Source organism: Lagopus muta, chromosome 2 (assembly GCF_023343835.1).
Source record: "Lagopus muta isolate bLagMut1 chromosome 2, bLagMut1 primary, whole genome shotgun sequence".
NCBI classification, from domain to species: Eukaryota; Metazoa; Chordata; class Aves; order Galliformes; family Phasianidae; genus Lagopus; species Lagopus muta.
Genome location: NC_064434.1, coordinates 104,621,306 through 104,639,137, shown reverse-complemented (window position 1 = coordinate 104,639,137; position 17,832 = coordinate 104,621,306). Strand labels below are relative to the sequence as shown.

General features: G+C 40.4%; 1 protein-coding gene across 6 annotated transcripts in view; it reads left to right on the top strand.

Annotated features, from left to right (window-relative positions):
- Positions 1–17,832, top strand: part of MACROD2 (mono-ADP ribosylhydrolase 2) — an 834,860-nt gene that overhangs the window by 375,091 nt on the left and 441,937 nt on the right. The gene's annotated exons all lie outside the window — the stretch shown is intronic.

Below are 17,832 nucleotides of genomic sequence, written 5' to 3'. Positions count from 1 at the left end.
AAATGAGTGTGAAGGGAAGAGCAGGAACAGAGCAAGCAGAGATTACGCTGCTCTAAAGTTTTCTCTTAATCTCTGCTTATTTTCAGCTCAGGGGTTTCCCTTAACCTCAGTAAATTTTCTGTTAAAACACAAACAAACAAAAAGCCACTTCTGGCTGTGTTTCAGCTTTGTGTTCACAGTCTTCTCAGTCCATATTAATAACTATTTTGTGGTGTCCAACCCTGGAACATCAGATTATATCTTCCAGACTGGGCATGCCTTTGTAGTGAGAGGATGCAGTGAGCCTACTCAGTCTCATCCCAGCTGAGGCGCGAGTTACTGCATCAGCATTGCTGTTGGTCTTCACTGACCACTCTTACAGGTGCTGTTTTTTCTGAGGAAATAATAAAAGCAAAAAGAACAATTGGTAATAGCTCCAAAATTCCAAAGAAGCATGCTGCATCATTGTGCAATATGGGGTTACGTTATAGGCCATGGGGAAGGAGTAGACATGATGGATACCTTTGAGGAAACAGTGCTGCCACAAGTGTTTAAAACTTACTCTGAAAAGTGTGGAAAGCAATGCAGAGTTGGTGTTAACTGAAACGTTTCTGATTGATTAAGTACCAGCTCATGCCATTTTATGCCCTGTTATAAACTGCAGGTCCAGAACTGTTCCTGAATGTAGGAATCAGTGGGTGGCTAACACGAGCTGTTTCTGTTTGGCCTGTGACATAGTTACTGCTGAGGTCTATGTAATGCAGCAGGTGATGACAAGCGGGCTTTATAACATCTTTTGAAACAGAATCAAGCCACTAAATGACAAGTGAAAGTGACAGGGTGAAAATTGGAAGTTGTATTAGAAGTAAAATGAGGGCAGCTCAGATGGGGAGTGATGGCGATCCTTTCTGGGTGACATAAGAATTTGACCCTCCGTGGATTTTTTACTGCATACGTGAGGTAACCCGGAGAGGAGGTACCCGTGTCACTGTAAATCAGCTCCCCCACTTACGTCTCATTACCTGGCCACCTTTCACTTTTAAATTATTTGACCTGCCATGGTTAATGAATAGACCATATAGTGAAGTTGGTTTGGTGAGACATTTTTGGTGGTGGGTTGGATATTGAATTAATTGCAGTGAAGGAAAATAAAACCAATTATTTCCATAAAATCCCCACATTTTCTATCCCTTGTATCTTGAGTTGATTGGTGATACCCTTGTCAATATTTATGACCTCCGTATTTAAGTTAGGAAATATTAGGTAAAGCTGATGATTTGGGAAAAAAATCACAATGCAAATTAATTGTGACTTCTTAATGTTGCTGTCTGGGGAAAGACACAACATTTTGTTTTTACAAAATTCTACCTAGAATGGAAAAATAACATCTGCAAGATAGAAATCCAGTGCAGCATAATGCCACCTTATTACTAGGTGTGCTACTCTGCTTACAGCTTATTGTCAATATATGGCGTCTACTGGCATGGAAGGTTTTGTTTGTCATGGGAACAAAATGATTGCTCCTCTTTTTTCCTGATTGCTGAGTTCTTTTAGCTAAAAGCGTTTTTATCCTGGAGTAGTGATTCTCTCTTTTCTCTCGCTGAGAACACTAATATTGTGAGAGTTACATTCACCCAGGTGAGGGAAGGGCAGCTCGAGGCCCAACAGGCTACTTAAAGCCAAGACAGTGTCCAGCATACAAGAAGTGTCTTCATTGCTTTGGGGGGGGAAAGCAGGGAGGTTAGCAATAGCGGAATCATTTCTTCACAGGCTGAAAATGTGGAGGTGAGAACGCAAAGGTTGAAGTAATGCATGGGAATACGTCTGTGGAATATGCATTGGTGCCTTCAGCTGCTGGGGGATTGCTCATCGCGGGGGGGATACCTGATAGACACATTGAAAGAGCAGGCAAGAGCCATGGGAAGGCATGGGCTGATTATTGGTAGAACTGCACGCTGCCTCTTCCTCTGCAGCTTTCTTAAATGCTGTTGTAGGAAATGACTGCTCCTTTGCAGATGACTACCTGTGCTGCCGCTTTCCTCGTGGTTGCTATCAGTCTGCATCCATGTGTGCCCCTATGAGATCAAGTGTGTCTGACTGTGTGACTGTAGAAATTATATCTTGCAAGTTTTGCTCCCCTACGTCCAGAATTAACTGTCATTACTCAATTAACAATTGGAACACATAGGTAAGATTCCAAGGTTCTCTTCAAAGACTGAGACATAAAGTGACTTCCTTCTGCTGCTATAAAAAACAACAATTAGCATTCTAATAAATTAGTTTGGTGGAATTTATTGCAACACGATAGGCTTTGATATTTGTAAAGTCAGCATCAGCTTCTGATACGCTGAATCACTGAATGTTATTGTGAAATCCTCTTTTGGATGTTTGCACGGACTCTTGTCTTTGTATTACAGCATTGGCCACTGCCTTAATAAAAAGTTGTTGAAGCAATGAAGGCAAATGATAAGGATCGTCCATCTCCAGCAGAATGTTAATTGTCTGTCTCCAGCATGATGCTATCACACTTTTGTTCCGGAGTCAGTGCTATTGAATTTGGATTAAATTTTCATTTAATATGATTTTTTTTTTAAATTTTTGAATGTATTTTTTTTTAACACAATTAAAAAAAAAAAAATTCCCACACTTCTGTGCCTCAGACAAATCATAATGCTGCCACTGACTTTATGAGAATGGCATTCTTTGAGAAGGTTTTAAGCTGAAATGGGGCTTTCAGATGGTTTGCATTAGTTATCCTCAAGGGAATGCATTTCCTAAGGGGGAAACTACAGTTAAACTGATGTTTTGTGAGATTTTGTACTGATGTCAAACTTCGTTCTGCTGCATGAAGTAACACAATTAAAACACCAAAATAGCAGAACAGAAGCAGCGGAACTTTGTTGAACTTGTAGATGTTTCCACATAGGTGATTAAAATTTGATAGGAGTGCTTGAGGCATGTCCATGTGGGATGTGAGAAAAACAAGCCTTAAGCAAGTTAGCAATTTCCCTCCAAAGGGTTTTATCCAGAGCAAAGAAGGCAGTATTTATGTGCAATAGCAGCTGGGTGTTTTTAGAATGACTTTTTGTACGGTAAGACTCTGCACCATTAGAGAACAGATACGAATCAGATAAGGTAACGGTTTGTCCCATGTGTGTGAAGCTGCCTCCCAGGATAAAATTACACTTTCTTTCCTTCTAAACGTGGTACTCATTTGGGAGTAAATTAATTAAGACTCGTTCTGCAGCCGTAACGTGGTGAGGCACTCGGGGTCTCCATGTAAAACTTGCTGGTACATCAGAAAAATAAAACCTTTTTTTTTTTTTTCCTAGTGGTTCTGGAGCTGTTACACGATATTTAAATAAATGACTTAATTCCATGTTCAAAATACCCAAAGGTATAATATCGTGTTATTGTTGTTAACTCAGGTGGCAGCAGTTCACAAGCTCTTTCCTCGTCTGAGAGCCTTTTCTCATGAGACAGGAGGATGGTCTGTGTGCTGTGCCCTGCCTGGTTTACTGTTTTATCCTTATTTGTGACTCGAACAAATATAGATGAACACAACCCATGTAAGTCAAACAGACACAAATGCCTCACTTGGCGTTCCTCACTTGGCATTCCTCCAGCGATCTTTACTGATAGACAGGATGGATGGGGGGTTTTTCTCAGTGGGAACATGATACGGATTGCTTAGTTATTCTGTACATGCTGGAAAACTGGGTGGTTTCCCTGTTCCTCTTTGAGTGGAGATCAAAAATTCATGCAGCAGAAAGGTTAAGACTGCCAGTAATTGAAACACTCAGTTTCGACAGCAGAATTGCATGTGAGCTTTCCAGTGAATTGTAGACGATCCATGACTTGATGTCTGCATCTGTTTAAGCACAATTACTTTCTATGCTTATTTGAGTTATCCTGTCATTTTCTGTTGAAGTGTTTTTCTGCTCTAAAATGAGCCTAATTGCAAAACCATTTCATGTAACAATATTGAATGTAAAGGTATGTGTTTCTGCATAGCTGTTCCTGTGTGTGAATTCCTCGCGATGTTATCTCATTGGGGTGGAAGGAAAATGAAGAGCTGAATCTTTTAAAAATGCATGTGAATGCTTTCCTCAAGTAGTGATTATGAGGAATGAATATAGCTGGAGCTTAATCATAAACTTTTCCCTTTCCTGACAGTACTGACATTTACTTGTTTCTGCACAAATAGATGAATCATAGCTAATGATTTATTTTGATCGTTTATAGTGTTAATGCAAAACTAAGTCTCGTGTATTTTGACCTCCAGATTAGCTGGACTGAAAGCCTAAAAGCTGCTGCTTTGCAGAACTGTGGCATTGCTCTACAAGCTGCCTCATTCAGCAGGATTCAGCCTGGGGTAACACGTCACTGGTGCACCCTGGGTGACTGCGTGCAAAAGGAGTGTACAGGACAATCCATCATCCAGGGGACATTTGCTAGCGCATAGTGCTGGAAGCTGAGTATTTAGTAACACTTCTCTTTCGTGTGAAGGTTTATCTGAGGCTCCTGTTACGAGTGAAATTCAGTAGGAGCCTGTGATCCCAGTGCGTCTGATTCACATCCAGCATCTTAGTGGACCTAGTGGGCACCTGTACTCCTGGCTGCTCTCTGTCCCAAATATCCTCCATTTGAGCAAGAAGAGGAATGTGAAAGTGGGAAGGACTTGAACAACTTTACACGGAGGATGGAGAGTGGTGGTACTGCTCAGGATAATAACTTCAACTCTGATTTTCTTCCTTCTGTTGCAACAAGGCATCTGTATTCTCTGCAGGGTGCTGCCGGCCTGTGGAAAGCTTTTGTTCCTGGAAACCATGAGGAAGTCAACAGATTATTTGGGAAATTGAAAAGGCAGCAGGGCTGGACTTGTGAGAACCTGTTTTCAAAGAAAAAAGAGTGTGGAAGGATGGGGAAGGGGAATGGTGGGAAGAACGTGAGGACGAACTTAGGCATACTTCCATCTGCAATATGGTAAAGGTAATACTGCTGTGGTATCAGGTGCCACAAGCTGCCAGCCAGCAGTAACATCATATCTTTGCATCCATTTCATGTGCAAAAGTCAGTTTGCAGATGGCTGGCACTTCAGGGGGGTCACTGGCAGTAGTGAAGAAGTAAGACTGAAGGTTTCTGGGCTGAGATTAGCTGTAGTCTTCTCTTATCATGCCCTAGCTTATTACACGATAGTATTGATGCAAATGTGTATAGTCTAACAGTATGTCAATTATTTTGTCTAGCAATCAGACTCTACATTTTGTGCTGCAGAAACAAATGCCTTTTTCAATTACTTTAATATGCTACATTCTTTAAATTAGATGGTCTATAGGCGGTATATAAACAGCACTCTCCAATATTATTTCAGAAAATGAATAGCATGTGTGTTCCCTCTGCTAATCTACAAGAGAAACTGCCGAGTGACATAGGTTCTTGTTATGTGCTTCCATATGAACAGCTCAGAGCAAGTGTCCCTAAGAAATGCACACTGACTGCATTCTGGCTTGTGGAAGGCCGTGTGTCTATTTGACATGTTCTCAGTAGAGAATTGCTTATCCATGCCCAATCCTGACTGGTTTCACCTTCCAAAAGAAACTAGCATAGGTCAAATGTTGGCAAGATGGATTGAAAAGTGTTTCCAGCTGATGGAAATGCTTTTGGTAACAAAGTGGAGGAATTTGAAATCTAATCTATTCTCAGTGGAAAAACAGCAAATAGTCCATGTTTCAACACTTACAAGCTATTCTAGTATCTGAAGTGCTGACACACGTGAGTTTTGCAAATGACAGATGCCAGGAATCAACTAATTTTGCGTGAATGGTACAAGTACAAAATATCTTCTATAATAGACTGTGATGTGCCAAAAGAGCTTTCTTATTTACTAGTTCACTGCAGTGCTAATAGCCATGCTTGTACATGAACGTCTCCAGACTCTTCCTTCTCCAGTTCTTGTGTTCATTGTCTTTGGCATCCTAATTTCTCATGTCTTTCCCTTCCTGAATTCTTACTTTCCTTAGCATAGTTGAACTTTTCCATCCTTTATTTCAGTGTTGATTATTTCTGGCATTCATTTTTATCCCCTCTAAATGTATATTCACTCTTGCCTGTGTTGCTGGTTCTTCTGGCTTTCTTCATAAGCAGTTCCTGTGGTGTCCAGAATTTCCTCTGCATGTGAGCTGAGGAGAAGGATGCTCCTTACTGGGCAAAGTCTATGTTATTCTTCCTTAATTTTGGTAGCTGTTTTTCTTTGTCTTCTGTTCTCTCCGTTTGTCTCTGACTGTAAGTGCAGTGTAAGTCAGAGTTAGGGCCAAGTGTGTGCTAGGTTTCCTGTTGAAATTCAGAATAATGATGGAGATGTGAGTCACAGACTGAGTAACACTTGGCACAACAGCAAAGAGGGAATGTATCTCTATTGTAATTTTCCTTTTACTTCTTCCAGTGCTTGTCCTTTTTCTCATCTTCTTTGTACCTCTCCTAACTCATATATACAATTAACTGACATACATATTGTAAGCGGTCTTTAATTCAGCATAGCTGCTTTTTCATCTGCCTGAAACAGGACACTTGTTAGGAATGTGAATTGTGCCCTTATCCACACCAAATACTTCTCTTAAGTGTAGCTGGAAGCTGCTTCATGAATTTGAAGGCGCCACTCAACGTCCAGCACAAAAAGAAGCTGGAAAAAAACAGAGGGCCTGACCTGAGTAGGAGTGCAAAGCTGCCTTTCAGGGCTTAGCAGGGCTAATGAACCTCTTGTTCCCTCCCACCGCCCTTCGCACATCACAGGTTTCTGAGTGCAAGGGGCCTGTGTAAATTTCTAGCATAAATTCAGTACTAGATGAGGCAAGGAGTCTTTACAGCTGTTTTGTTGAAATCTTTTCAAATTTCGTTTCCCCTGACCAGGGCAGTCAGCAGAGACAGATTTCTGTAATAAGGGAACAATCGTGTTTGACTGTCTGAGCAAATTCTTCCACTTCCGATTGACTACTGAGATGAAGTGGAATTTCTAACAAATCCTGTTACAATGGGTCAAGCACCACGTCTGTGGTTGTGCTTATTTTTTGGAAGCCTTGGTAGGGATTTATTTTAGCACAATCATTTTATAATGCTTGGAATATGTTCATACTTTGGATTGCTGCTGCTATGGATAATGGATGATTACTTAGTTAATGTTTGACGGCGGTTACAATGCACATCTCCCAAAGTTAAGTGTCCTTATGTCTTTATATGAGAACTGACCTTCAGGGACAGTAAACATATTGTTTGGCAACAAGTTAATTACAGACTTTATCTTCCAAAAACATTCATGTCACGGGTGGGATAATTAAGATGTCCTTGCAAGGGAAAAAAAAGTTCTTGAGTTATAGTAGCATTCCAAAGTAGGTGTTAGAAACCGAGGTCACACCAGTATTGCAGGGGCTGTGTGCTCACGTTGTTTTGTCTACATAATTCTCTTCAGGCTATAAAAATGAAAGATGGGCTTAACTGATGTGTATGGCAGTATATTCTGTAAGTCTGTGAAAAAACAAAAGGATCTGGGTCTTGTAGGAGTATGATGGGCAGGCAGAACTGATTGTGTTTGGTTTACTGTGGGATTGATTGCTAGGGTTTATTTTGTTTTTCTCCCCTTTCCTCCTTCCAAGGCCCGAATCTTTTGTTAAATGGCTAGGATCGTGTTGGCCCTTTCTGATTTTGTAATGTGAACTTCATGGTGATAAATAGCTAATTATTTGCAATTGAATTAGGCCATGAATTTAAATATGACAGAAACAGATGTACCGGTGATTACCTTCAATGCATTGCTCGGGGGATCCACGTTTGACATAGTATAAATACATTCCTGAAATGTTATTTCTGAAATGGAGTAGTACGGCTGTTGAAGAATCTCACTGAGTGATTAGTGAATATCCTCCAGACCACTGCATCTCGGATATGGAGTGTGTTTTGTGTTCTGTTTTTCTCTGGAAATATTCAGGGTGAGAGAAGCATTCACTGCTGGGAACTGAAGTTCTTGTTCAGGAGCATTGCATCTCAAAGCTGCAGGCGCATGGTTTCAGTCCAATTTTGATGTATTTTTTCATAGTATACATTCACAAGGGGGACACCAAGTGCTTTCCAAGGATTAAGTCCCTAGAGGGGCACAGTGTGGTGGGATAAAATTGTTGTCAGCAAAATTCCCACTGTATGCAATGCAATTTTGTAGATGGTACTTAAATGAGAGACTTTGTCAGCTGGCTGAATGACATACAGTGTGATGAAGCAGATTAACTATCCCAACATGCCTTTGTGTTAACGTGGAGCTGATAATGACTACGCACTAATGTAATTTTGAGATTTGATTTGCAGTATCTTAAAACAACAACAAAAACAAGAAACAAATGAAAAAGAAAATCTCTCCATGTTCTTTTTCTCAAAATGTGATTCAGGAGATTGATAGGTCTGATAATCAGATAATCCTGAGCTACTGTTTTCAGTTTGTTTTTCTCTTTGGAAACCCGCAGCAGAAGCAAGCCATTCCATTTTTAATAGACAGTACAATTTTGGACAATCAAATACCTTCAGAATGGTCATTTTTTTTCTGCAGTGGAAGAAAAGCCTTACAACATTAACAAAGCATTCCCCAATTATAGCCAAGATACATGGCTGCTGGTGAGTCATACCTTGAAAAACAGTAGTGAGGTTATGAATGATTGAAACGTACTCTCTGAGACCTATTTCCATGAATACATTTGTGGTTTGAATGATAATATTTAAGTAGCCCAACATTAGAAAACAATAGAAAAATGGAATCTAAGCATAAAGACTTTGATTGGTGGAGCTGTGCCAATCGTGTGATGTGGCACTGTTAAAATACCCGGATCTAATTGATTTATTAATACTGAGTGTGTCCAGGATGGGTTTATGCAAAGTGCAAGGCAACGGAGTAACACTTTGAAAATGGTTAATGCTGTGCCTGCCCCATGGACTGTCTTGAAAGCTGAACGTTTTTATCTTCGATGTAGGCAAAGATTGTCTATAAATGGTTGGGCGTGATGCGCTGTTGCAAGATTCCTCCGTTAGAGAATGGCACTGGGGTGTGATTCTTACTGTGCAAATGAGATCAGAGGTCCAGAGTTTGAAATTCAGAAATTCAGCTCCAGATAGCATTGAAGTTATCAATGTCAATGACCATGCTAGACAGTTTTCTTCTGAGCAAACTGTTGGGTTTTTCATGGTTTTACTTTTTAAATCTGTTTGCTTTTGCTTTTTTTTTTTTGTTTTTGTTTTTTTTGTCAGCGTAGTGATTTATTTTGCTTGCGTTGTTTATTAGATTTACTTGTATGTCATAGTCAACATAAAATGGCTCAATTGAATTTCATTTGAGGTGATTTTTCTGCATAACTGTGTGCAAATAAGTATTCTGATATGCTTTTCTTTTTAAATCAGCCTGTTTAATACTTGCTCCTGCCGTAGCTACATGGAAATGAGAGTCTTGCCCTATTTACAAAAATGAGCTTTTTAGCATTGTGAGTGAGGGGAAAAGAGAATTTTAGAGTTTTTGGAGTTTACTTTCCAATTAGTTGCCATTAGGATTTGCTGGGGTTTGCACATGTGAATAATATTCTCCTTTTAACAGGAAAATGCACAGTGGACTTCACAGGAATTTCTTTGTCTCGTAGCCCCTAGTGCTTCCTAACCTTGTTAGAGCTCCCAGCACTTGACTTGGAGCTGAACAGGCCTCAGCTTTGTTGCATAGAAATTACATGCCTGCTGGTAGAACTGTATAGACTATTCCACTTCACGTGCATTCGGGCAGAAGGGACAGAAATTAATTTATGCAGGACTACAGTTATTTCTAATGTGACATTTACCCCAGAACCATGTTGAGATGTTAGCACTGGGGAAAAAAAATATATATATATATATATATATATGTTTTGTTAATGCTACTCTGTACTCAATGCCTCACTGGTACTTGTTGCAGATGTTTCAGATTACTGGCAAAACTTCATTATCAGTGCTAATGTACAAATGCAGTAAGTTGACATATGGGTTGACCAAGCAACTACTGCAATATGTAATTAGGCTGGTGCCATGTGATACGTTGCCACTGATCCTACACAGCCTTTACGTGAAATCTTCCTGAGACTGAACTTATTTGCTGCGTTGTTCCCATTCCCAGAGTGGCTGCTGCCATTTTTGCAGGATTCCTGAGGGGTGATGGGAATGCTTTAAGGGAGCTCCACGTTGTACAGCAGAAATAAGTTTTCTTCCAGCTTTCCATGTAATATTCATGTTACTGGAAATAATAATCTCATTATAGAATTAGCGGTACATATATCTCTGTCTAATAAATCACATCCAAGTATATGGTGTTTATATTATAAATAATACATATCCTTCTATTACTGACGTTTACTACTGTTAAGCCATTTGAGAGCTCTGACATTGCCCAATTCCTAGCCTTGGTAAACAAAGATATTGTTTACAAAGATGTCGGCCTGCAAAGTAAGAAACTGGAATTTTAATGGATTCCTTCCAATAGCTGTCAGTTTCTTCCTCTGAGTTTGATAATTGAAAGGTTTGGTTGTTGTTTTTTTTTTTTTAAAAAAAAAGGAAGATGGTTTCAATTACCCAAAGCTAGCGGAATGTTTAACTACCCTTCTGCTATCAGTGGACTTGTTTACATTGGGATTTTGACTAAATTGAGATTGCACACATCCAGATGTTATCTGCCCGGGTGACTTTTTCATTTGCTTTGGCAAAGAATTTGATGGTATATTGCTACCATCTCTTTGTCAGTTTTCACTTTATGTATTGCAGGCTACACTCAGACTTTTCTTTTTTAAACATTTTCCACAGAATCATTAACTCCTAAGCTTCTGCTGCTCTTTTAAAACCCCATTTTATGGTAGGCTCATCTGAGTCATGATTATACACAGGGAAAGTTCTCGGTTGTCCCTTACGTGTGACTGTACAGGCAACAGAGCAAATGCTGGGTTTATTTTTTAGATTTTGTAGCCTATGTATTTCAGTCTCCTGCACTTGGAGGATGTGATGGCCTTGCTCTAAGGCTAGGTTGCAGCCACTTGCCCCATGTGTGAAACATACCATTCTTAGGCTGCCCAGGGGCAGCAGGGGAACCAGACTGGAGCCGAGAGATGCAAACTTGATCCCGACTGCAGCTTTTCTTTTTGGTTAACATGAAAAAAGCCGAAGTCCCAGACAAGCAAACCTCAAATCAAAAAGATTTCTTTCTCTGGTTGTTGTTCTTCCTCTCTGCTTTGCTGTGCTCAGGGTCAGTGGTGTGCCTGAAATACATCTACTCTGTTGTGCCCTTGTGTGAGATGGGAAAGGAAAAGCTCTGCACCGGAACCGCTCTCTCTTGCCAGCTCACACTGACCTGTTGTACCAGCATCTTCTGCACAGGAGCAAAGGCTCCTTTTTAAAGTAGCCCACAGCACAGTAATACTCCATGTAATATCAATGGGGAGTTAGAGAAAACATTAGCCAGGGCTACTTGGAAGAAGAACTGTAGTTGTGAGAAAAAGGAATGACTGAATGAGAGGATCATTTAATTCATTATCGTAATGTCATTTTCTAGCACTGGTGGTGGTGGGGAGAGAAATGACCTGGGCTGGAAACCTGCTACACAGAATGTGCTTGGCTGAGAAGCAGATTGAATAGAGAATTACATTTTTTATGTCTTTAGAATGCTGAAGTGGGCAAATGCTCAAGCTCAGCAGTGATCAGGAGGAGTTGCAGCCAACAGAAACAGAGGCTTGAAAGTGTCAGATCCCAAACTCTATCCTAAAGAAGCTGTCTAATGACTTATTTTTTTACATTCGGCCCCCAGACCTCCGTGTTGCAAATTAAAGAGTTCACGTTTGCACTCACGTGACTTCAGATGCATATGTCTTAAGCTGGATCTGAATGGAGGTCCACTTATTAATGTTTATCCAGACATGGGTGCAGCAAATCCTCTTTACAGGCCTTTAAAACACGAGCTTTTTATTGTAAGGCTGGTTTATTTTAACTCCAGTATTTAGCCTCAGAAATCTGTTTGTGTGGGTTGTTGGGGTTTTTTTTTTCATTTTTTTTTCCCCCCTCTTGATTGCATTTTTAAAAATATGAGGTTTTAAGTCAATAAAAGCAATGAAAATGTGTGCGCTCTTTTGAACATATGCTCCAAACAAATCCATGTATAACCATACACACTGGGATTGAAACCAAGCTGTTTTTAATTGTTGTTGATACTGTTGACTTTGGTAATGCCTGAAGACCAGCTTTGCTTGGTCAAGTAGAAACACGGAGATGCTTTTATAATCTAAGCAGGCAAGAGTAAGTGATTGCAGTAGAAGTTTGTGGTAAAATCCACTAATGGTTGATGTCAGAATGTGTCAGATCAGTTCCAGTTTGTTTGTTGGAAGGAGATGAGAAAAGGAGCAGAGGAATTGTTTATAAAGCTAAGAGATAACTGAAAGTAAACCTGATACTGACTGGGGAGAGTGTAACTGAGTGTAGAGCCGGGTCAGGGAGGGAATGTAAATGCCGTACACAAAGTATGTATCAGCAGAGTATCAAGAAGAAGATGTAAAAGAATTGATTCCACTTTGTTGTACTGGGCTCTTTGAGGCCATGTTGGTCATGCATATGATTTTATTTATTTATTTGTTTGTTTCTTTATTTCGAGAATGGAATTTTATTTTCATTGTGTGATTTTTAAAAAAAGGGAGCAGGGCACGTGAACGTGAGGAAAAGCATAGAAACTCGTGCCATTCCTCCATCTTTGTGATGGCAGTGATCTGCTGCTTAATGTTTACTCGCATTGCTACCTTGGCAGCTGTGGCCTGGGTACAAAGAAAGGACATATGCAGGGGGAAATTTACTTTTCAGGTCAGCAAAGCTTCCTTCAGGAGCTCTGGCTATATCATTCTCCGGCTCCTCCATTGCTCCTTGCCATGTATATCATTAATTCAGGCTCAGTGACTGCTTTTTAGCTGAGCTCAGTGTTCACTGCTGATTCAGAGAGCGGGGCTGAGCTGCTGACTGCCGCTCTGTTTACTGTTATCAGATGTCTTCTCAGTGACTGATAATAGTTTAATTTAAGAAAACATGGGCTCTGCTGAAAACCCGAGATTCTCCTGTTTGGGAAGTCTTGAGAAGAAGTGGGGTTTAGACAGGAGCAAAGAAACAAGGGCTAGCTGTGGAGTCAAGTAGTTCTGAAGTTCATGGAGGGAGCTGGCTGAGGAAGGGGACAGCGGTATGTAGAAAGACATTGCAGGGGGTTCTGCTGAGTTCCAATGGACCTCAGAGAGGAAAGTTATCCTATGGGATGGAAGGATTTTATTTTTGTCCATCTCAGATAGAGATTGCTAGAACCTCTTTTCAAAGCTGTATGTTACATGTGACATCCCACTCAGGTACCTAAAAGGAGAGGGACTGAACCCGGTGTGCCCGGTAGGAGAGAGCTGTGAGAAAAGATAGGATTAAACATCAGCTTGTTAATTTCGTAGGAAAGGTCTTGTGAAGGACTGGGGAGGCTGGGGGTTATCTCTGTTTGCAACTCTTGCCAGAAGAGACCGAGTTGATACTTAGACCAAAGGAAACCTGAGAGCATGTGGGTGCAAAGCATGTCTAGTTATAACATAAGAGCTGCAGCTGACACTGTTTCCCAGAAAACTTGACAGGTTGAAATAACAGTGGGAGACTTATGAAAAGAGTGGAAAGAAATCTTGTACAAAGAACTGCATGGCTGATTGCATCAGTGCCTTGATGTCAGTAAGTCTTCACCATGAGATGTGCATGAAGGCTGTGGTGCATGTATACACATATGGTGGCATATTTATGTCTTGTGAGGCATCGTTAACAAGAACAACGGGTTTTTTAAATAAAGATTCTAGGAGATGTATTTCAATATAATGATCAGTATCAATCTGTACCTGAGCACACTTGATTTTCAAAATCTAATATTCACCTCTCTGTTTCATTTCACATTTCATTCCTGTTAGCAGGCAAATGGAATTAGACGGATGAAGAAAGCACAAGCTGAGGAAAGAAGGTAAATTATACAGTATGAAATGAGCAACATTCCAAGAGGCTTCAAGCCTTAGAATCTCAATTATTAATTACTTTGCCTCCTGAGTCTCTGAGCTATTACAGACAAAGCAAAATGAAAAGAAGTGCAGAGGTCAGGAGAGTGCCAGAAAACAGCGCCCTGCAGCCTGTTGTGGACTGGGGAAGACCACAGGTTACAGGGGTAGTTCAGTAAGCATGCTCCACTGCCTGGAGCACTTCCAGTGCCTTTACACAGAGTGAGTGGCCTGGGCTCAGGTGGGCCTCACTGCTGTTTCCCTGGGTGGTCTGGGAAAGCCTTTGCCTGGAGGTGCAAGGAAGGACTCCATTCCAGGCTGGCTTCCTAGTGCCCCCGCTCTTTCCTTTCTCATAGTCTTTTGTTTGGGGCTTTTTATGAAAATGCTGTTAAACCACCTTCTCTAGTCTAGATTCCATGTTTGTTCCAGCGTTTTATAATTGCACTCACCTATACCTAACACTGTCTCCCAAAGCAAAATGGGAATCTGAGCGGTGTAATACAAACGCAGTGAGGACAAAATAACCTCAGTTCACTGAATGACATTTGCTGTTACATCTAAGGCAAGAGCTTAATTTCTTTACCCGTTCATATTTCTCACTTCAAGTTCAGTATGTAAACTTTTTGCTGTAGTGGAAAGTGACAAAATCAGCACATACGTTCTAAATACTTAAGAACCAGGAAGCGTTGATATTTTTCTGTTGAGTTCAGATCCTTTTTCACCTTTTCCTAAAAATGTTTCCGCAGTTAGAATTTGCTATGCTTGTCTCCAGCATGTGAATGTTGCCTTGGATCATTTGCAATGAACAGCTGCAAGGAGATCTCAGAAAGAGAGAATATGCTAAGTAAATTAGTAGTTTAACTGCACAGCAGTCAGCAGTCTTTCATCTGCGATATTGTGTGCTTGTCTCTGAATTTGGGGTAAGTTTCCATAGCTCCAGAAAGCTCCCAGTTTTGATGTGCGGAATTCCAATGAGCAGGAACTTCTGACAGAAGCTTTTCCCAATATTTAACCTTCACAGTGTCTCTAAAGGCAAGCTTAGATTCCTCCCCTCCACCCCATCAGCCTCTAAATTATTTTCTTCTGTTAACAGCCACTGTTTAGCAAATCAGCCATCTGAAGGCAGGCATTAGGATGTACTGACGAACTATGCTCATCTGGAACACCTTAACGTGGAAGTAACATCCCTTGGATGTATTGTCTTTACATGCAGAGGACATGTTCTACAGAAACCATGTATTACCCTTACTCCAGTTGTCTTGGTTTTCACTTGCTTCAACACCACTCTGATGTTGGAGAATTTCAGGGTAAAGTAACAGCCACATACTTCAATATGGGTAATTCCTGAAATGTAGCCACCACATGTTCTTAAGTAGATATTCTATATGTCAGCCTGTTATTTGCTCTGCAATTGCAGGGCATTACGGGGGTGGGGGTGGTTTTTGGTTTGATTTGGTGTTTGCTTGTTTCTCTGAGACTTTGTGTCTGTTTTCTTTAAGTTGGAAGATATTTAATGCACTATAATATATACTGTGAATTCATAATTCATGACAAGTAGAAAATGTTTGTTCCTAACAACTTCCCCCTTGTAAGGTAGCATGAACTACTAGGATAGCTATGTGAAACTGATGGGGAATAGAACAGTACTGTCAAAAACTGTGTCTAAAATGCGTATGGAAAGCACACCTCTTTTGAGATTGTCCTATACAGAATTTCATTGCTCTTTCTTAAAATATGTAGAGCAGAGAAGCCCTGAATTCAATTCGCAGATGATGACAATAGTCTGAACTGAGCAAAGCTCGTCCCGCTACCTATCTTGCATATTGGTTGTATGAATAGAGCAGAATTAGTCCATTGTGAACAAAATGCTAGTAATAAAAATCAGAGAATAGATATTAACTTGTTCTAGCTTTCAGAAACTTCTGAAAAAGCAGAAATTTTCAGAATACTGAGTAGTTTCCTAGCCACCCTATGCAATGCCACTGTTCTGCTGCAAAATATATTTTGCCAATCTTCTAATTTTCTTGTTTAGGTACATGTTGAGCTATAATTCATCATACTGATTCGGAGGTTTATCTATTGCCTAACACAGGAAAAGCAGCATGCTTTCATCAGTAGCTCATCCGTGACTATCAGTAAACTAGGTGGTTGTCAAAGGGAATGTTTTCGTTGTGTTGATAACCAAGGGGTACAGTGTTTTCAGTAGTTATGCCACAGCCTACACTGTTACAAACATGTCTATATCATATCTAGCATACGTATATTGTTATTCAGAAATTTTGGCTTTAATAGAAAGATGACTTTGGAGATTTTCTTCTATCAGGGCAGTGGATTGGGTGGTTCTACATTAGCACTTGTGGGAATTTGTGGTATATTTTGCACTACAGCTGTTAAAATGACTCACACAAGCATCTGCATCTGTGGAAGAATTATCCTACAGCCGTATTAGTTCTGAAATCTGTCATTTTCCTGCTAGAAACTGGTATTTGAATGCAGCATTCCAACTGCTAATGGATATTCAGGGCCCTTCCGGAGAGAGTCTCGATTAGTAGATGACAGGCTAACAGGAGAGCTGTGTTTTATGGTTAAGGGAGTTAAACCAAGCTCCCGCTGCCTTTTGGATGGGGGCAGGCAGGATCACTCAGAGCCTTCACAGGAAGTAGCTGGAGAGGAATGGCACAGTGACTGATGAAGGCGGCCCATGATCAAACACTTTGTGCAAACTTTCTTCTAAGCAAATCACATGGCTTATACAGTGTGCCAGTGGAGAATTAATGGTGATGGGTTTTTTTTTTGCTGGAAATATGTCAAACAGCGTTCAAAACAAAATTTAAGAAGGAAAATTGCATGATGTACTTAAACTGATCGATGTCGATGTTCCCTTTGAGTGTATCTGCATTTATTGCTTGGTAAATAACATTTTGCTGGAAATCAACTACTTATTTCAAGGTCTTTGAGATTTGCATCTCTATGCACATAAAAAAGAGCCACGTCAGTTACAGGCTTTTTCTCTAAAGCAAATCTGTGTATAAGTTGGTTATTTTAATCTGACTTTTCTTTTTCTTTCATTTTCTTTTCACACTTTCCTTTAGCATTTGAGGGGTTGTCTGTCCCCTGTGTAAGGAAATCCAAGACTGGGCGACAGTAATTTTTTGTTCTTTCAGATAGGAAAGATGTGAAGGCGTTCGGACTCACAGAGTTCATTTCACAAATCCTTCCAAGCAAGAACAGCACAAGCAGCCATCCCAGGCTTTACAGATTGCACAATCCCAGGGAGTGCAGCAGCCTGGCATGCAAAAAAGCATACATTATCCCTGATTGATGTAGCTGGGACTTGATCTATTGAATGGCTCTGTACATCAGGTTCAAGGTTTTCAACACTAACAGATGCGGGCTGGAATCTACTAGGACCCTACAATAATATCCACGAGGAGCTGTGAAGCAAATGAATCCCTTCTAGTTACAGAAATGCTATTAAATGTTTCTGAGCAGACGCATTTTGCACAAGCTTGAACTTCCACACTGCTTCTAGGTATAGATGTACCTTGTAAACATGTGGCAGGGGGAATCAATATAGTGACTGTCTGAATCAGTGCTGAGGGGACACTATTTGTGAATAAAGGATCAAGTTTTAAGCCATGTGCATGCTGGACAATGGCTTTCTGTAGGTAATTATTTTGGCTAATCATCTTTTTTAAACTATGAATAAAGCATGATTCTGAGCTTCCCATCATGCTGAAAACTAAGGTGGGGAAGCTGTAAAGGGAAGATGGAG